Source organism: Gorilla gorilla, chromosome 18, assembly GCF_029281585.2.
Source record: "Gorilla gorilla gorilla isolate KB3781 chromosome 18, NHGRI_mGorGor1-v2.1_pri, whole genome shotgun sequence".
NCBI lineage: Eukaryota > Metazoa > Chordata > Mammalia > Primates > Hominidae > Gorilla > Gorilla gorilla.
In genome coordinates this window covers 107,964,552-107,986,770 of record NC_073242.2, presented here as the reverse complement: position 1 = coordinate 107,986,770, position 22,219 = coordinate 107,964,552, and the positions used below count along the sequence as shown (strand labels likewise).

At 39.6% G+C, this 22,219-nt stretch overlaps 1 long non-coding RNA gene across 1 annotated transcript in view; it reads left to right on the top strand.

Annotated features, from left to right (window-relative positions):
• LOC129527745 (uncharacterized) overlaps nt 1-22,219 on the top strand; it is a 144,453-nt gene that overhangs the window by 109,675 nt on the left and 12,559 nt on the right. Inside the window, exon 2 of the long non-coding RNA XR_008672813.2 lies at nt 4,201-4,271. This is a non-coding gene — a long non-coding RNA (uncharacterized lncRNA). The remainder of the gene's footprint in view (nt 1-4,200; nt 4,272-22,219) is intronic.

Genomic DNA, 22,219 nt, shown 5'->3' with positions numbered 1-22,219 from the left:
TGTGGAGGCAAGAGCTTCCTGAGGGCTCTACCCAATTCCCTAAGAAGTATGGGTTATAGCTGAGGTAAAAGACATTATTTCTGGTCCTGTATTGAGTACCAGACAATCTTCCCTTTAATATTTTGGATGATTCTTTCCTTTATTTGGAATCGTTTCTTAAGACGCCTGTGCTGATTAGTACTCCGTTGAATATTCAAGCAGGACCATCTCATGATCTTTGGAGTTTTCTCTAAGTGCAGCTCTTTCCTTTCCAAGATTCTGCCCAGCATACTCTGGCCACCTTGGTTTCCCTGGTTACTCAACTCAACTCTTCAACTCAGAGTCTTCCAGGCTTCATATGAGATCCCCTTCCCTACACCACAGACTGATGAAGCCCTTTCAAAGATGTAAGCAGGGGCCATTGCAGTCCTATCACCATCATCTTTTCCTCATCTTTCAGGGATCACTCTTTTGTGGTTTGATGCACAGAGTTCTGAAAACCATTTTTCTATGTATTTTTTCTCTTTTTGTTTGTTGGTTTGTTTCAGGTGTTTCAAGGGTTAACCAGGGTAAACCTTGTTAATTTATGTTATCTGGAAGCAGAAGGTACCCTTCCCAATGTTTCATTTAATCTTATCAAAAGTTAACCTTATGCCATTTTACAGGAGAGGAAGGTGAGGCTCACATATGCAACATGACTTTTAAGCTCAAATAGCTTATAAGAGTTACATCCCAGAATTCATCTTAAGTTTGTCTCTTGGAAATAGCTGACTATATGATTTCCTCTTCTCTGAATTTCCTTCACTTAAACTACTCTGGAGGACAGGGAATGGAAAGGGATTAGGGTTGAAAATAAGACAGCAAACTACTCTCTGGAGGCCAATTCCCTGTTCCTTTGGGATGTGAAAATTGAATAAGGGTGGGTATTTGAGCCTATGGTCCAGATACAGGAATCACACCAGTAAGAGTCATTGTTTTCTTTCCTCACAACAATCTTACTATGTCAAATTGAAAGCATTTTTGAATATCTTCTGCTTCAGTGGGTCTCAAAGTCAAAAGCAAAACAAATAGCAAACCAAGTCTTCACTGGGGAGGATATCAAAGTCTTGGGTTATAAAGCACAATAGAATTGAGAAAATGCAGAAGAGTGTGAAAAGTAATATGTTCCATTTTTTTTTCTTGAGATTCCAGCATGTTCCTTTACCAAGAACAACTTATATCTTGATGTAAACCCTTCAACATAGGGAAATTCATTCTCTCAGAGGGTACAACTATTCTCATTTTTTTGAACACCCCTCTTTCTTCTGTGCATATATTCCATTCAATGTTGGTCTACTGAGAGATGGTTGGGTATATAATGCAGACCCAGACAATTATAACCACCTTTCTCCAATTGTGTCAATTAGCCCAGCTTTTACTTCCAAGTCCCAAGCTGGGTCATTCTAATTCTTTTCCAGGACTTTGCTCATGTAGAGCTGAAGAAAAGGAGGTTTTATCTTTTGGGAAACAGAATTGGAAGACATGATCAGGGATATCTTGAAACATGTAAAAGAAACTTGTGTGCAACAGATAAGAATAAGACAAGACCCAGTAGAAACAAAGCCATGAATTAGAGAAGGCTAAGGAGGAGGATAATGCATCAGAAAACAAGACATCAACAGAGTTTAGTCATTTACAATCTCTGTATCCAATAGTACCTGAAGCTGGTATCTGAGGTCAACAGAGTTTAGTCATTTACAATCTCTGTATCCAATAGTACCTGAAGCTGGTATCTGAGGTCAACAGAGTTTAGTCATTTACAATCTCTGTATCCAATAGTACCTGAAGCTGGTATCTGAGGTCAACAGAGTTTAGTCATTTACAATCTCTGTATCCAATAGTACCTGAAGCTGGTACCTGGACTTCCCAACTGCATGTTCTAATAAATTGCATTCTGTGTCTAATGGTGTGAGTAGGGTTCATGACACATAGAACCAAAAGAGTCCCGATAAATACAGAAAGGAAGTAATTTACCTGATATTAAGACCTTCAGTTGGTAGGTGAGCTGGAATGAGAATTCTACTCATTCTCTTTTAAATACAGCAGGAAGCAAGGGAGAGAATTTAGGACCCTGTTTTTTCACCTTGGAGGGAGCAGTCTCCACCATGCACAAAGGCTGCTAGCAATTTTTTATTATTGTTGGCACATGCACATCAAAACCATAAAAACTTAGTGCCAGGCACATTCTAAAGGTATTACATGATCCTTCCACAACCTGTGAGGAGGATCTTGTTATAATCTCCCTTTAGAAGATAAGGGAATGGAGGCTTGAAGAGGTGAAGTCACATGCCTGAATCCTCAGAACTGGTTAGTGTTGGAGCCAGGATTCTCAAATGAGGGCAGTCTGACCTCCCAGCAATGCTCTTGACCACTTTGCTGTTCTTGTCCTGTGCTTAAATGTCAAGTCCCTTCTGCTTGAGCACCAGATGTGCTCAGGAAGAGATTTTCAACTAGTTGCTGATAGCACAGTTTGGTTTTTCATTCTATACAGGCACTTTCATTTAGAGTTCTCACTGAAGAATAAAAGAGCAGGTGGAAGCCACATTTCAGGACAGAGCAAGAGAGAAAGAGGAACACAATTTCCCCCATCCTTTTGTAAATCTGTCTTCCCAGTTTTCATCCGTATGATTTGTTTTTTTTCCATTTGAGATTGTCTATCTAGACTGCTGAGGGTAAATTCTGGTGCTTAAGGGAATACACTTAACATAAGTTTCAAAAAGATTCACTGTCCCAGCTCAGGTATCATTATAGCAGAATTCTCTTGATAAATCTGTGAATCTGTTTTGCTTGTATATGAAAACAAACTAATAGGCTTTTCCTTTCTTCATATCAAAGCACTTGATTTTATAGAATTCCCAGATGTCCTGATTACAAAATGAAAAAAAGAAAAGCCCTGTGAGGAAAAATTTGGGCTAATGCATTCTTTGTAGGTTTTGGTCTTTGAATGGATCCACCATTCATGACTCAGTAGTATTATGCATGACACTGTAAATGGACAGATGACTTATTGCATACAGGAGTCTAGGAAATAATTTTCCTATGCCAATTTTTTAGTAAAAAGAAATTTTTGTTAAAAAATAAGTAGACCTCTAACTGTAAAGGAGACCAAATCTAATAAACAAAATGACAGAGACATCTCTGGCATTTGTTAAATGGCTTTTGGCTTTTGTCAGCAGTAGGGTTTAGCAAAGTTCTGCTGGGATGGCTGAAGAGAGCTCAGTAGGGGCTGCATGTTTAGACAGGGTGGGGCTGAGAAGCAGTCACAGAAGGCCCACCCTGGGACTGGGCTGTGGGAACAATAAACACAGGGTAGTCTCCTATGTCATAGGAAGGAAGAGACCATCACTGGACTCTTTGGAAGAACGGAACTGCAGGGTCTCCAGGGGCTTTGGGGCTGGTGTCATCTCATCCCTGAGGTCATCATCACACATGTCTTTCTCACACACCAGATGGTCTTGGCCTCGAAGTTGGCAAGCTGAGGCCCCTCTTGTCCCAGTTGGCCAATACCTACAGGCTAGATTTGGCAGGATAAAACCACATATGGAACAGGAGAAGAGAGGAATATTGCCCCAACCTTCTTAGACAGCTTCACTCGGCAGATGGGGAACAGGGAGCCATGGGTCCTTGTATTGGGTCTGCCAGTTCCTCGTCCTGTGAATTTGGGCAAATTCCATTACCTTTTTGAGCCCCAACAGTCTCATCTAAAAAGTGAGCAGCTACAGCTTGAAGGAATCTTAGAGATTATCTAATTAAAGCAGGCTGTAACTCTAAACATGAAGGAAATAGCTAAGGGGCCACTATTCTATTTTCTGTAGAATTTTCAAGAAATTCAAAATTTCCCTTGTTTGTTCTTTACCCTCAGGCTGGAAGTAAAGGGGCAAAATGTAGGTTATAGATATAGACAGAACCCCTGATGGATTGGAATCTTCCAGGTGATATCCAAAAGACCATGTGTATTAATATTCCCATAATATTTCTCCTTAAGCCAACTCACTTTTTTCCCAAATAGAAATACATAAAAAGGAATCTTTATATCATTTGCCACAATAAAAATTTTAAAACATTCTATTATTTTCACTGTTTTTTTTTTCATTACCTTCTAAATGGATGCTGTCGCCTGCCAAAGGCTCTAGCCTGAAGCCTGTTCTCTCATTAATGCTTGCTAATCTCCCTTTTTAACAGAGAAGAATTAAAGACACGCTGTGGCTGAGCCAAGAGAGAACTTCCCCTTGATGTAATCAGCAAATAAGAAAGTGAGTCCCTTTTCAATTACATTCAGTCCCTGAGATTTCATTGTTATTTTGTTCATGCACTTATGAAAATCACCTCCAGTACTGCCAGTGGAAACTGGTTCATATTTTTTGCCTTAGAGAATGGGAAATGGAGACTCTCTGATGCCTAGCCAAAGGTCTGGTTCAACAGTTTTATCCTTGATAGGCTGAAATCCATCCTGGCCATTTGAGAAATTTCCTTGCAAGAGGCAGAACCCTGTACTTTTATCACTGCTTGTTTTGGTGCAAGCTTTATACATGCCCTACATAAAAATAAATGATTCTCTAATAATTCTGGTACTACCTAATTCTTTCCGGAAAGTGACAGAACAGAAGCCTCAGGAACTAGTACCAAGCATTGCACAAACCATTCCTCTACCATTTGGAACGTCCAAGCTTCTTGTAAACTGGTGAGGTTTATGTTCACACATAGATAGCTACAGAAATCAGGCACTTTCTAACCATAAAAAACATCCCTGAGCAATTCCACGTAAATGTAGAACCAGACAAAACAAAAACCACTAGGGACCTAGGGACAGAAATAAAATTAAAAGGCAGATGGGCCTGGTAGAAAATCTCTGTTGTTCTTTTTTACAAGAAAATTTTAAAATCGAGTGTGCCAATGGGCTCTTGAGAAGGAGGATACTGTTAAATGTGTGGATATGACAGGAAATGCTGTTGATAATTGATGAACTGAATATATACAGTAACTCAGGGTCCTGGGTCCTCAGAAAGGGATCACATTTCTTTCTTCTGTGGCTGTTCTCAGATCTGAGGCATCCAGCAGATCACAGAGCTTAGGCTCTATGGTGGGGCCCGGGGTGGGGTCCTGGTTTATAGAGGCCCTTTAGCCCTCATTATCACACGCCTTGCTTCATTTACTTTATCAGAAAGAAAATGGTGCTGGTGGTGGTGGTGAGAATGGCTTAATTAACCACCCGAAATCGTGAGAGACTTTACTCATCACCTCCTTTAACCCTTACTATGATCAGATTATTCAGGTCAAACGATTCTACCTTTACAACAAAGACTCTGAGGCTCAAAGACATTAAGATGCCTACAGTTGCAGAGAAAGAGCCCCCTGGGATCTGAAGAGGAAGAGGCTCTATAGTCAGAGCCAGGCTTACTCCATCAGACGTTCTGAAATCTTCAGTCCCTGTAGCCTTCAGAATGATTCTGCCTCCCCCATCCCTCTAAACGCCCTTCATCCTGTGCAACATGAAATATCCAACTGGAGCATTTCAGGATGGAAATGATATGTCTCAAAGACAGGTATATCTTACATAGACATACAAACACACACAGCCATACTCTCTAAGACTACATATGTTTGGAGGGAAAGAGTTTAATAGGATTTCTTAATGGAACCTTGAATAAATTGTATGGGGCATTTTTCTCCTCACAGTAACTCAAAGAAATACATGCTGCTTTGAAGATGTTGAGCTTAAAAAAGCTACTTGGCTGGGAACGTCTATTAAAGATGGAAAAAAGAATGCCCACTCTAATTTGACAATTTAGCTAGGGAGTTTGATGTTCTATATGAAGTTAAATTTCTGTAATTTGTCATGATGCCCTAGAAGAATTAGGAACCTCTGGCTACATTTACAACTTGCATTCCTTAACACATTTATTTGTTTGTTTGTTGAGATGAAGTCTCACTGTCACCCAGGCTGGAGTGCAGTGGCACGATCTTGGCTCACTGCAGCCTCTGCCTCCCAGGCTCAAGTAATCCTCCCACATCATCCTCCCAAGTAGCTGGGACCACAGGTGTGTGACACCACACCTGGCTACTTTTTTGTATTTTTAGCAGAGAGGAGGTCTCACCACGTTGCCTAGGCTGGTCTCAAACTCATGAACTCAAGTGATCCATCTGCCTCAGCCTCCTGAAGTGCTGGGATTACAGGAGTGAGCCATCATGCCGGGCTTTAATATGTTTTTATTGGGAATCTACAGTGTGCCACATACTGGGGACAGTGTGCCACATGTGAGGGACACCAATGCAAAGGAGCGTTATCGAAAAAGCCTAAGCTGTGTTGGGCACAAGCCTTTGACAGGGAGCTTAACCTAGCCCATGCTTGAGAGAAGGCTTCCCAGAAGACATAATTTTAAAGCTCGCTTCCAGGGAAGAACATAGACAGCATCAAAAGTTCCCAACCTGTGCCGGGCACGGTAGTTCACGCCTGTAATCCTAGCACTTTAGGAGACCGAGGTGGGCAGATCACTTGAGATCAGGAGTTCGAGACCAGCCTGGCCAACATGGTGAAAACCCATCTCTGCCAAAAACTACAAAAAATTAGCCCTGTGTGGTGGTACGTGCCTGTAGTCCTAGATACTTGGGAGTCTGAGGTGGGAGAATCGCTTAACTCGGGATGCAGAGGTTGCAGTGAGTCGAGATCATGTCATTGCACTCCAGCCAGGGCAACAGAGTGAGACCCTGTCTCAAAAAAAAAAAAAAAAAAAAAAAAGTTCTCAGCCTGAAGGCATTTTCATTTTCACAACAGGTTTCTTCAGGGATATACGTGATTTTCCTTACTAGGGAGAAAACATTTGGAGCAATGAATTTTCTATACTTTACTCTCCTTGTATCTCCTGGTCCTGGCAGATACTAAATGATAAATGCTCTGCTGGATTTATATAATGATTGAGTTTCTTAAATTTTTTTAAAAGTCATGTATTCATTCATTCAACACAAATGTTATACAAAAATCATATTGATATCCCTCCAAAGCATATTAGGAATACAATCCAAGTTGGGAAAAAAAGGCGCTTAAATATAACATCATGTTATATATAACATACAATTTGCCATTTTAGCCATCTTTAAGTGTAAAATTCAGTGGTATTAATTACATTCAGAATATTTTACCATCATCACCACTATCAATTCCCAAGCCTTTTTATTACCCCAAACGGAAACTCTGTAACCATCAAGCCATAACTCTATTCCCCTGCCCCCAGCCCCTCTAAATATACTTTCTGTCTCTATGAAGTTGCCTATTGTAGAAGTTTCATATTAGTGGGATCTTCAATATTGTACTATGAGTTGGCTTATTTCATTTAGCATGATTTGTTTTTCTTTGAGATGGAGGCTCGCTCTGTTGCCCAGGCTGGAGTGCAGTGGTGTGGACTCGGCTCACCACAGCCTCCACCTCCTGGGTTCAAGCGATTCTCCTGTCTCAGCCTCCCGAGTAGCTGGGAATACAGCGTGCACCACCACGCCTGGCTAATTTTTGTATTTTTAGTAGAGACGGGGTTTCACTATGTTGGCCAGGCTGCTCTCAAACTCCTGACCTCGTGGTACGCCCTCCTCAGTCTCCCAAAGTGCTGGGATTACAGGCGTGAGCCAGCGTGCCTGGCCTAGCATGATATTTTCAAAGTTCATTTATGTTGTAGCATGAATCAGAACTTCTTTGCTTCTTATGACTGAATAATATGCCATTCTGCGGATATACTACATTTTGTTTATCCATTCATCTGTTGATAGACAGGTTGTTTTCACCTTTGGCTACCATGAATAAAGTTACAGTGAAAGTTGGTGTAGAAGCATATTTTAGTGCCTATTTCCAACTCTCTTGGGTATATACCTAGAAGTGGAATTGCTAGGTCATGTGGTAATTCTGTTTATCTTTTTCAGGAGCATCCAGACTATTTTCCACATTAGCTATACCATCTTACATTCCTACCAGCAACATACAAAGGTTCTGCCTTCTCCATGTCTTTTTTTTGTGCAGCTATCCTAGTGGGTATGAAATGGCATCTTACTATCATTTTGATTTGCGTTTTCCTTATGATGGGTGGTGGTGAGCACCTTTCCATGTGCCTGTTGGCCATTTGTATATCTTATTGGGAGAAATGTGTATTCAAATCCTTTGCCCATTTTAAAGAATCGGCTTGGTTGTCCTTTTGTTGTTGAGTTGTAGTTATTTGTACATTTTGGATATGGAACCCTTACAAATATATGATTTGAAATAGTGTCTTTGATCCTGTAAGCTGTCTCTTGACTTTATCGATATGGTCCTTTGGTGGACAAATGTTTTTAGTATTGATGAAGTACAATTTATCTATTTTTTGTTGTTGCTGTTGCTTCTGTTTTTGGTGTCATACATAAGAATCCATTGACAAATCCCATTCGTTTAACTTTGCTTTGAACAAACACATATTGACTGTTTATTCTATGCCTGAAAATGTGCCAGGCATTACAGATAAATAGGCCAGGTGCGGTGGCTCATGCCTGTAATCCCAACACTTTAGGAGGCCTAGGCAGTGGATCACTTGAGGTCAGGAGTTTGAGAACAGCCTGGCCAACATGGTGTAACCCCATCTGTACTAAAAATACAAAAGAAAGCAATTATCTGGGTGTGGTGGTAGGTGCCTGTAATCCCAGCTACTTGGGCAGCTGAGGCATGAGAATCACTTCCACCAGGGAGGTGGAGGCTGCAGTGAACCGAGATCGCACCACCGCACTCCAGCCTGAGGGACAGAGCAAGACTCTGTCTCAAAAAAAAAAAAAAAAAAGGTAAGACAGAAAAATCTCCTATCTCTCATGAAGTTTACATTCCTCTTGCTAAAGGAGACAAATAATAACAATAACAATAATATTAATAAATGGGATAACATTAGATAGTGACAAGTTCTATGATGAAAATAAAATAAACACAAAATTAAATCATTATAATACAATATCAGAATATAATGGGATGGCGAGCGATAGGGAAATGGGGAAGAGAAGGTACCTAAATTGGTCAGGGAAGCCCTACCTGAGGTGTTGCTAGATTAACTGACACTTGAATGGTGAGAAGGGGCCAGTTATTTAAAGATTTGCCGGTGAACACTTTTACACTGTTGGTGGGACTGTAAACTAGTTCAACCATTGTGGAAGTCGGTGTGGCAATTCCTCAGGGATCTTGAACTAGAAATACCACTTGACCCAGCAATCCCATTACTGGACATATACCCAAAGGATTATAAATCATGATGCTATAAAGACACATGCACACGTATGTTTATTGCGGCACTATTCACAATAGCAAAGACTTGGAACCAACCCAAATGTCCAACAATGATAGACTGGATTAAGAAAATGTGGCACATATGTACCATGGAATACTATGCAGCCATAAAAAATGATGAGTTCATGTCCTTTGTAGGGACATGGATGAAGCTGGAAACCATCATTCTCAGCAAACTATCGCAAGGACAAAAAACCAAACACGGCATGTTCTCACTCATAGGTGGGAATTGAACAATGAGAACACATGGACACAGGAAGGGGATCATCACACACTGGGGCCTGTTGTGGGGTAGGGGGAGGGGGGAGGGATAGCATTAGGAGATATACCTAATGTTAAATGATGAGTTAATGGGTGCAGCACACCAATATGGCATATGTATACATATGTAACAAACCTGCACATTGTGCACATGTGCCCTAAAACTTAAAGTATGAAAAAAAAAAAAGATTTGGGAGAATATTCACTATCATTGCATGAGAAACCACACACTTAAATCCAGCCCACTTGATCACAGTGGCAGAGCCAAGCTTTGTAGCCATGCTTCCCAGCTTTCTTTTGAAACGAATTGTAGTATGCATTTCAAGATTGATCAGCAAAGTTGAATGACTTAATATTTTAACAGTAGTGGGAGAAAAGGTAAAGGGAAAAGGATGTGATTTATATTTCTTTATGTATCAAATTTGTGGGATCCTTGGTAGCCATGAGGGACTAATCAAATGACATATTAACTTGACCAGTATTTTGACAAGCTGTCCTGGAATGTAGGCTCCCAGATTTACTGAAGATCAATAAACAAATTTTCTCACAGGGTAAGGCGGCAGACAACCCTGATCAGCTATCCTAGAAAGGAATGCAACGCATACATTCCATTCTCCAGACCCAGGACTAGCTACAGTGCGATTTCTCGGTGGCAGAGGAAAAACTAGAAGATACAAACGTCTGGTCTTTGGTGGGCTTGCTGACAAATATTGGAATGACAGATTGTCTTTTACAGTCCCTAGTGTTGGATGGCAAACCACGCTGGTGGCTAAGTGTACAAGGCACATTCCACTCTTGCAGGACGATGGGAAGCCAAGCCCATTTTCCAGAGATTTTCTGGACCCCAGACCAAACTCTACTCCTTGGGAAAGCACCACCCAAAAGCAAACACACCCCAAACACACTGCATTCTCCCACAGCACAATTCCCAGAGTTGCATTGCTCAGCACAATCTCAGTTTTTAAAAAACAAAGACTAAGAGAAGACCCTTCTCTAGGGAGAAGAGTTTATTTCTGATTCCCCAGGAATTAGCCTTATTTGGCACTATTTTATAACTTGAGAGACAGAAAAAAAAAAGTCTTTTTTTGGGTTTTGATAAATCTTAATCACCATAAATTCCACCACCCCTTCCTGCCCCAAACAGGGAGTTTTAAACCCCAAATTCATTTCTCCAATCTCTAAATGCCATAACATTTCATTCCACTTGGGACTTTTCCACATTCTGCCTCTATTTCTGTGGGGCCTTTTTGTTTTATTTTTTCAAGATTTCCTTTATTATCGCTCAGCAATGACACCTCTCTCAATATAACAGCTATGTCTTATTCATCTTTGCTTTTCCATAGCACCTACCTACTTGGCACCAATGAGTTCTCAACAGTTTTTTTCTATGGCAGACAAATTTGGTGAATTTTGAAAGTCATCTCATATTTTACATGTGCTTTTACAAGCCTTGTAGTGGCCATTGTTGGTTTATGCATAGCTGTAATAATGTTAGCATTACAACCAACTCTCTGATAAAAATACCAGTTAGATATTTTAGAAAAAAAATGATGTAAGGTTGTCACATCCCAAAATCTAATTGTACTATTTCATGAGGAGATGAATAAAACTAAATAGAATAATTTTCTTTATAATTTATCATACAGAAAATTGATGTAACAAATTTATATACTCCCTAATATCTAAAAGCCACAAACATAGCACTGGGTGGAACAAATACAAAAAGGAAAGGTCTCCATTAAAACAGAGTGCTTAGAAAATTAACAGTTTAAGCAATTTCTATGCATGAGTGGTAGCACTATGAATTATTGTAAATGGCTATGGCAATAGACATTAAGAATAAAAATGCAGGGATCACATGTCTTTAGTGAAAAAGAAAAAAAGGAATAACATACTCATTCATTTTGATCCAATTCTTTCTCTCAGGTGAATTAATATTAAGAAAATAATTCAAGGCCAGGAATGGTGCCTCACGCCCATAAGCCCAGAACTTTGAGAGGCCAACACAGGAGGATCACTTGAGCCCAGGAGTTTGAGACCATCCTGGGCAAGACAGTGAGACCCCGGTGCTATAAATAATTAAATAATAAATAAATAAATAAATAAATAAATAAATAAATAAATAGATAAGGCAATTCTTTACTAATATAGATAGGATTAAAAAATATTTATATAAAAATTAAATTAAAAAATTATGTATTTTTTAGGCTTTCAGTGTTTTAAGATCTATATTATAGCTCAGGCAGCTGCTATACCAAACTGGGCTTCAGTCTTATCACTAGAATGTGTAACAGTAAAAACGAAGGCATGTTTCTTTACTAGTTTAAAAATACAAATAAATATGATTGCAAATAGGTAAAATATGAATACATATAAACAAAAGCCAATATCTTTTAGATTTTGTGCTGAGGTGACTGTATTCAGGAAGCTTGTTAAAATAAGATTAAAAAAAGTTTTCTAAACCATTTTCGTAATTTAAAATATAACAAATGAACTGGAAATGACGTAAGGAAGATGCGTGAATAAGAGCTAAGTCTTGTTTGGTAAAATAATAAAGTTCTGCTTTTACGATGTTCATTTTTCTTCCTCCTCTGATCTGAATTGAAGCTTCATGGCTCTATTTTCTAACAGCTAAGAGAAGATCAAACATATTCTTGAAAAGTGGAAACTGTTATCCTCTGAAAGAAAGAAGATCATGATCACGTGCATAAAAGCAGATACCTTCCTTCAGGGAATTGTAAAAACAGTTCTAAGGTCTAGAGATTCATTAGCGTAATTTTCTGTAACTTTTGAATTTTATTAGAGAATAGGAAGGTTTCCACTAGCTTAGCAACACTCAGATTCTCTAAACTGGAGGATATCCATGTTAATCACTTCTGGAAACCGAAGAAGTAACTTCATCTTTTTAAGAAAAGTAATATTTTCTAAACAGCCTAGCATCTGGCTGGGCATGGTGGCTCACGTCTGTAATCCCAGAACTTTGGGAGGCTGAGGTGGGTGGATCACGAGGTCAGGAAATCGAGACCATCCTGGCATGGCGGCATGCACCTGTAGTCCCAGTTACTCAGGAGGCTGAGGCAGGAGAATCTCTTGAACCTGTGAGGCGGAGGCTGCAGTGAGCTGAGATTGTGCCACTGCAGTCCAGCCTGGCAACAGAGCAATACTCTTGTCTACAAAAAAAAAAAAAAAAAAAAAAAAAAAAAGATCCTAGCGTCAATGGTAATATTGTGAGCATATATAATATATAAATGAGTATTGAGACTAATGCAGTTTGTGATTTTGTGCCAAAATAACTCCACTTCCTATGTTGATGGTTTTATTAGAAGGCTGATAGTATAGGGGCTGAATGTATCTTGGTTTCAGAGAAGCATTTTATAAAGTCTCCCTGATAGCCACGTATAGAATTATGACATGGGAACCACATGGTAGGACCGCTGGACACAATCACCAATGATGGAGGAGCTCCATCCAGCCAGGGTTGATTAATGACTTCTTGTCAACTTGGTGGGAGGTCTGTAGCAATGTGACATGGGAGCACTCCTGGGACCTGTCCTGTTTGTCCTTTTTTAAATCAGTTCCTTGGGTTGAAAGTGTGCTTATCACATTTTCAGCTGACAGTAAGTGGGGGAGAGATTGCTAATAGCATAGATGACAGAACCAAAACACAGTATCAACAGGTAGGAACAATGGACTAAGAGCTAGAAAACAGAATTCAATAGGGAGAAATGATAGTCTTTTGGGTCTAATAGTAAAATCAGTAAGTGTAATACGGGAGACGTCAGATTTGGTTAGGAAGCAGGGAAGAGGGATTTGATTTTTTCGCATATTTTTAGCCTATATGTATCTTTGGAATAATGAAGACATTTAAATAGAAAATCACTGTTTATGTCATGAGATCTGCAGTCCAACTTTTCTTTACCTTCCTTTGCATTAGAGTCATCTGGAGGACTGTGTCTATGTGAGAGTCTCATGTTTCAAGAGGTTCATAAAAACACTAGAGAGAAATCAGAAAGATAAACAAAAGAGTGAAAGAAGACAAAACGAACACATCCTAGATACTTATTCTGTGCCTGGCACTATCCTGCACTGGGAACTTCATATTTGTTCTCATAAATCCTATGGCATGGATACTGTATTCCTCAATTTGTAGATTCAAATAGATAGAGACTCAGAATTTAAGGAACTTGCTCAAAGATTAATGGCTAGCAAAAAGCCAAAGTGAGGTTTGAGTCTAGAACTGTGGTTGCTTAAGCCCAGACTCTACTTTCTCTTTTAGAGAAACCACCCAAATTTAGCATTGCATTCATATCTTTCAAACATTATCACATTATTCTACAGAAGAGGCAACACGTACCTATGTGGCTCTCCAGATATGAGAACCAAGGTCTTTGGTGCAATTTCTTAGGGCAACCAATTTCTGCTTAATTTAAGGAAGAGGTTATAATGAGTGGAATTATTCAGCAGTGCAAAGATTTGTTCACATACATCTTGAATTTTCTTTTATTAGAGCTGTTTAAACAGAGATAGAAGATTATCTGTCATGGATATGTGGAAAAGATTCTTTACTCTCTCTTATTGACAGAGAGGTCGAACTCAAACACCTGCACCATCCCTTATAACACTAATGATGTTGAGTCTGTAATCCAAGGCCACAAGAAACTCAACTGTATTCAGAAAGAACCAGTTCGCCAACTTCTCTGCTTTAGTACTGTTAAGCTTCTGCTGTTCAATCCCATGTAGCATTCCAGGTTGCTGGAATTTGGTTTGCAGCTTCATAACTTGGTAACCTGTGACTACAGCTCAGTTACCTGAACCCTCTAGCGTGAGTTTTCACGTGTCCAAAATGGGGATGATAATAATGTCTTCAAATATTGTGCAAACATTAAATGAAACATTGATTTAAAAATACTAAGCATAATCCCAAGACCATAGCAAAATTACAATAACTGTTAATTATTGATAGTAATAGTGTTAGGACTATAGTTATGATAAACAGAGTGACTACATAAGTTTGCTGGGGGTTTACATCTTCATTTTCTTTGTCTTCTCTCTCTCTCGCTCTCTTTTTTTAATGCTTCAAGGATTTCAGGCTATTTAATGAGGCAGTTTGGACCTTGAGTGGACCAGGATTTCTGGGGTGCTGCCTTTCCTATGACTCTCCTGCACAACTGACCCTAATAGAATTGAGACAGCCCTGGAAGAGCCCCCATGGTTCTGAGGAGAGAAGGAACAAAGGCATGGAAATCCCCTTAGTTTCACTCAGTTCAGCAAACAAATTAAGAACCATGAACCCCTTCTTTTTGTCTTCTTGCCATTTTTATTCTTACATGTCTTGTTAATCTTTGATATTTACACATGAGGCATGTTCCTTTTCACATATCATTCAAATAGTTTGGAAGTGTGTAAAATATAAAATAGGAGTTCTTCATCACCCCATATACTCGGTCCCCTCCTCAAGATGCACCTTCACAGATCCTCAGTACCCTAAAGGACAGTGTGGTTGAGAATTTGATATGTATCCTTGCAGATGTATTTTTTTTGTTCTGTCCAACCACAAAGAGTACCCACTTCACTGTTTCTCTTATAGCCCCAACAATCATGTGAAGGGTTACCACTTTCCTTATGATGAATATAAAGATCATAAAGGTAGAGTGAGTGGCATACTGCTGCTATAGGCTGTATGTAGCAGTCAGGGTTGAAACTCTGACCTTGCTGTCTAAATCAGTGGATTCTTACCTCAACACCAGGCTGCCTTGGGGTTGTGAAAACTAGCCTTCTGAATGATGACATTAAAAAATCATTAAAAAAGAATATATGAAATCAAAATTGAATTCATTAGTATTGGCCACTAAAGCTTCCACATTTAAGAGAAAACTAATCTTATAAAACTCTGTGAAAAAATATATAATCAAACCTTTTACCATCCAAAAATGTGTCATAATTATTTTCTTTAAAATGGAAGACAAAGCAATAACACTACTAAATTTTTAAGAGCCAATTTAGACATTTTGGTATCTTATGTTTGGAATGAAGAATGATTTGATAAATTCTCAGCTTCTAGCTAGTTTAGTCTTTTCCTACCACCAACTTGTGGGAGGAGTTCAATACACTGCAATTCAGAGGGAAGAAAATGTTTGTCTTTCTTCAAAATACTTCCTTTTTTAGGAGTTGTTTATTTAATAATCAGAATAAGACATTTTTTGCAGGCTTGGCAAGTGGCTACCAGTTTTGAGTTCATTCTGATTTGATTAATTGGACCACAGAGAAGACACAGGAGTAGAACTGACTAGATGTTTCCATTTTTTTGAAACTAAACATTTGGGTGCTGCTGCATTTTTTGCCTGTGTACACGAGACCACAGTGTTGTTCTATGCTCTTAAATCCACTGTTGAATTTAGAACATTTCATGTTTTACTTTGTGATGCCTTTCCTTCCTGATGAGTAACCGTTTGATTTTAAATTCAGAGCTCATTGTACATAAAATGTGCAGACCTAGGGTGACATGTCTATGACAGGTCCTCAGTGTGGCTAACAGGCTCTCCCATCTGTCACAGGATGACATGTGGTCAGGTTATACAGACCGGAGTTTCCCAGGCAACCGAGTCATGCCCTATGGGGATTCCTTGGGAAGTTGAAAAAAGATGTTGGAGTTGAGAGGTCTGGAGCCACCACGTCTCCTAGCCATTGTTTGCTTTCTTTTGTCTTTTCTCCTGCATTCCCCATGGTCATTCTCACCAGAGTCTCCAATGTGGGGAATACAATCCATTTCTGGTGCTCCAGAAGGTTCTTTGGGGCACACAGAATTTTTAAAAACTGTAATAGTTTGACACTTTAGACTGCTCTTATAGTCACATTAGATAAAATCATTTTAAAGTTTGTAAAGTGAATCATAAATATAAGTAATGTAAGTTACATAAATAGAAGTAAATAGTTCAGGTGGTATTTGGCAAAACAAACAAAACTGAGGTCGGCACACAAGCCATTGGACTCAGTTTCCAAAATCTCTGCTATTCCAGTTTTTTCTTCTTTTTTGAAAATTCCCATTGTTTTTCTTATTTCTTAACAACAACAATAGTAATGATACCTAACGTTAAAAGCTTCTTAAGCTGATAAGCAACTTCAGCAAAGTCTCAGGATTCAAAATCAATGTGCAGAAATCACAAGCATTCCTATACAGCAACAACAGACAAGCAGAGAGCCAAATCATGAATGAACTCTCATTCACAATTGCAACAAAGAGAACAAAATACCTAGGAATACAGCTAACAAGGGAGGTGAAGGACCTCTTCAAAGAGAACTGGAAACCACTGCTCAAGGAAATCAGAGAGGACACAAACAGATGGAAAAAGAATCCATGCTCATGGATAGGAAGAATCAATATCATGAAAATGGCCATACTGCCCAAAGCAATGTATAGATTCAATGCTATTCCTATTTTCTTTCAAATTCACAAAATGTGTATATATCTAACTATATGATCTTCCATTACTATTTTTTTTTAACAAGGAGGAAGAGTTATTTGTTGGCTAGAGGGAGAGACTTATAAAACTGCCCCCCAGTTCATGTTGAGAGAGCTTAGTCTGGAGTCATATAAGCCTTTTTGTTAATCTCAGTTTCATCATTCACTAATCTACTGGCCTTGGGTTAGCGGCCTTGGATTATCTGATCTTTTTGTACCTCAGTGTCTTTCTCCATAAAATGAGGAGAGCAACAGTACCTTCCCTGTAGAATTACTGTAAGGGTTAAATGGCTACTGCATAAAAAAGGCTTAGCATGGTTCCCAGCACACAATGTAAGCACCCGATAAATTCTAGTTATTGTTTGTTCTTCTCATTATCATCATGTTTCTAAGATGCTATTAGTCACACAATACATTCTTTTTCACAGTGGTTAACATGTGAAGAGAAGCATATTTCAGAATGATGGTGCATGATATCTCTATACTGAGATTTTGGAGACATAAATACTGCCAGATTGCATTATTCATTAGTATTATCCTTTTTAATTTATGAGATTCCAGGCAATATCCTTGGTTCCGTGACTTCCTCCAAAGTAGAGCCAACTCATGACTGTTGACTGGGGACACCTTGGCATTAATCTTCAAGTCATTGTTTAAGAGATGACATTTATGACATTCCACTCCCATGTTCTTAGAGGGTCAAGCAAAGAGAAAGTGAAATTCCTTGAATCAATCCTAAGAAAATATTTATTTCTATCCAAAGATGCAATAGTGTCATCAATTGTTCTTTATGTTTGTTTTCTAGTAACAACCCTGGTTTTTAAAATTGTTACATTTCAGCCATTAAATGGATAGGCACTCAATAAAATACAATGACAATAGCTCTCAGGTCACTCTCATTACTATTTCTTTTTTAATCCATGCAGATGTCTGATGCTAATTAAAATGTTAGTATAAAGAGAAGGCTGGTTAGGCTGATGGACCCAAGTGTGTGCAATGAGAGGTCCCTCTTACTTTTGCTGGGTTCATATAAACCAGAATGTATGAGTTCAAGGTTACTTCCAACCTCCTAGAAACACCTCATTTGTCCAGTCATGTTGGTGTCTCTTATAACTTCTGATATTTTTTGCCTTCTTAACTGTGTCGTAAAAGTGCATAGGGAGATGATAGCTCTGAGAGATGAGGTCTCTCAAACTAATATGGACTTTTAAAAATGGTAAGTGTAGGCAGGGTGAAAAAGTTCAGTGGAGAAATTGCAAAATCCATCCTGAGATGTGTAACACAGGGTAATACAGGGTTGCTTTTACTTCCCTAGAGAAAAGGAACACAACACAGATTGTCTAATCTGTCTTTAAAAAAAAAATCATGCCTTAATATTTCCCATTTCTTCGATGAGATAGAGGCTTAAAATTCATGCTCCAGGTTACTGCATGAAATGCATAACTCACACATACGCCGTCTACTCCGCCCTGACTCCATTACTCTTAATACAAATGGGATTTCAGAAAAAATAATTATATGAGAAAGGAGATAGATATCATTTATTCAACCAATGATTTATTCATTCATGACTCCCATAAATAACATTAAGAGCCTGCCCTGTGCCATCCACAGAGTAATAATTGCTAAGTTCACTGAGCATTTGCTAAGTGTCAAATATTACATTATTTAATCCGCATAGTATATACATGAGATATGAACCACCTTCTTTCCATTTTACAGACAGGGAACTGAGGTTTGGAGGAATAAGAAACTTGTTGAGATGGCAGAGCCAGACCTTGAATCCAATACAGTCTCCTTCACTCTTATTTTTTCATCCTTTTCCCTCCTTCTCTTCTTTCTTCTTCATGTTATTATAAAAAAATTTTATTGCGCTTCTGCTACACGAGTCACAGGTACTGGAGTCCCTCCAGGCTGATCCTGAGACCTGTTGTCTTCTCACTTCAGACTTTCTTTGTAAGCTTCAACCCTGAGACTTAGCTGTGTGAGTCATGCCACGTTTTGATATCTTCAGCCCAAACCTTTTCTCTGAGATCCTATTCTAATCTTACATCTTTAAATCTCAAGGGCCGCTAAAACTCAACATTTTAAAAACTTAACTCTGTGTGTCTCACCACCCACCCTGTCCCAAACCTGACGCTTTTCAGAGATGTTACCTCATTGAATAGTTTCCCCATTCCTCCAGGCATGCAAGCCAGAAATGAGACCCATCCTTGTCACCTTTGTCACTCTCACCTGGGACCTGTGATAGACCCTTCCCAAGACCTTGTAATTCCTTCGATGTCTTGAATCTCCCCCTCCACTATGCTGGTCTCCCCTATCTCATCTCTGGCCTGAACAACTGCAATGCCCTCCCAACTGTCCTCTTCCAATCCATTCTCCATGCATCAACCAGAATGGGATTTTTCCAAATGCCATTTGCTCCCATTGCCCCTCACCCATCTTCAAACTCTCTAATGGTGGCCAGGCATGGTGGCTCACACCTGTAATCCCAGCACTTTGGGAGGCTGAGGCAGGTGGATCATGAGGTCAGGAGTTCGAGACCAGCCTGACTAACGTGGTGAAACCCCGTCTCTACTAAAAATACAAAAATTAGCTGGTCATGGTGGTGCACACCTGTAATCCCAGCTACTCAGGAGGCTGAGGCAAGAGAATTGCTTGAACCCAGGAGGGGGAGGTTGCAGTGAGCTAAGATCACACCACTGTACTCCAGCCTGGGCGACAGAGTGAGACTGTCTAAAAAAAAAAAAAAAACTTCAATGGTTGCCTATTGATCTTACAATAAAGATCAACATTTTTAACATGACTCCAAGTATCTTTTAATCATCCTGTCTCATAATTCTATGCCCTTTGATTCCTGTACTCTGGTCACCCTGATCTTGTCAGTTGAGTGAGACATTTTCACCCAGATGCAAGGTCTTGGCATGTGCTGTTCCCTTTGCCTGAAAAAGCCACCTCCATTCCAAATTTTACCAATGTAATTTCTATGCTTCCTTTATATCTCAACTTAAGTATAATTTCCACACTTAAGTTTTCCTTAATCTTGCATACTGGATCAGGTCTTTTGGTATTGTTATTTAAGAAACTTTATTTTAGGCTGGGCACGGTGGCTCATGCTTGTAATCCCAGCACTTTGGGAGGCCAAGGCAGGTGGATCACTTGAGGTTAGGTATTCAAGACCAGCCTGGCCAACATGGTGAAACCTCATCTCCACTAAAAATACAAAAATTAGCTGTGCAAGATGGCGCATGCCTGTAATCCCAGCTACTCAGGAGGCTGAGGCATGAAAATCACTTGAACCTAGGAGGCAGAAGTTGCAGTGAGCCAAGATCGTGCCACTGCATTCTAACTTGGGCAACAGAGTGAGACTCTGTCTTAAAAAAGGAAAAAATAAATAAATAAACCTTATTTTATTCAAAGCAGCTTAAATAATTAGTACTTATGTACTTATTTGTGTGTTTATTTAATATCAGTTCTCTTGACTAAAAGGTAAGCTCGTGAGAACAAGAACCATGTCTGTTTTTATTTACCATTACGTCCTCCACTGCCTAATGTAGATCCTAGTACATAGTAGTATTTCAATAAGTATTTAGGCAAATACATTGTGATAAAGCATGTGTCTTAGTCTGTTTGTGTTGCTATAAAGGAATACCCAAGGCTGGGTACTTTATAACAGGGGTCCCTAACCCCTGGGCCATGGATCAGTACCTGTCTGTGATCTGTTAGGAACTGGGCCGCACAGCAGGAGGTGAGCAGTGGATGACTGAAGCTTCATCTGTATTTATAGTCGCTCCCCATCACTCTCATTACCACCTGAGCTCTGCCTCCTGTCAGATAAGCAGCGGTATTAGATTCTCATAGGAACACAAACTATGTTGTGATCTGTGCATGTAAGGGAAATAGGTTGTACACTCCTTAAGAGAATCTAATGCCTGATTGGTCACCATCTCCTATCATCCCCAGATGGAACAGTCTAGTTGCAGGAAAAGAAGCTCAGGGCTCCCATTGATCCTACATTATGGCGAACTGTATAATTATTTCATTATATGTTACAATGTAATCGTAATAGAAATAAAGTGTACAACAAATGTAATGCACTTGAATCATCCCAAAACCCTCAACCTGCCCCTAATCTATAGAAAAATTGTCTTTCATGAAACCGGTCCCTAGTGTCAAAAAGTTTGGGAACTGCTGCTTTATAAAGAAAAGAAGTTCATTTGGCTCATGATTCCGCAGGCTGTACAAACAGCATGGCACCAGCATCTGCTTCTGGTGAGAGCCTCAGCCTGTTTCCACTTATGGTGGAAGGGGAAGGGGGACTGGTGTGTGCAGAGATCTCATGAAGAGAGAGGGGACAAAGATGAGTGAGGGGATAGTCTTTCTAATAATCAGCTCTTGCAGGAACTAAGAGAGTAAGAACTCACTCATTAGCATGAGAAGGGCACCAAGACATTCACCAGGGATCCACCCCCATGACCAACACACCTCCCAGTAAGCCCCATCTCCAATACTGGGGATCAATTTTCAACATGAGATTTGGGGGACAAACATCCAAACTATAGCAGCATGATAGGATTATTCCATAACTAAGCAAACTTTTGTGTTCTACTTACTTGTGAACAACAAGAAGCACCACCTTTGTCTCAGAGCAGGGATTCTCAAACTTTAGTGGTGATCAGAACCTCCTGCTGAACTTGTTAAAACAGAGCACTGGGTCCTACCCCCAGAGTTCCTGATTCAGAAGGTGTGGACTGAATGTATCACAACTCTGCATGTTTAATGAGTTTCCTGGTGATGCTGATGCTGCTGGTCTGGGAACCACACTTTGAGAACGACTGTACTAGTCCATATGGAGTTTCAAAGGTCAGTCCCTACATCTCTGTGTTCCAACATTTTTGAGAAATCACCACTTCCTCATTACCACACTAGTCACAGCCTTGGATGCTCCAGGAAATGGACAGGCCTGCCCTTTCCTTGGTAGTTTCTAGACCTAGGAGAAGCTTCAGTATTTCAACAATTGTGCCTGGCACTGCTCAGGAATCCAGTTTCCAGCAGCAATTTGCCGAGCAGTAATTCTCCTGATTTTCAGCAGGGATAAGTGCCTGCAACTGAAAATAAAATGGGGAGGGAAAATGAGGAGGCTTAGGTTTCAAATGTCTTTCACTGAGGAATTAATTTTAAAGAGACACATAACAATAAAA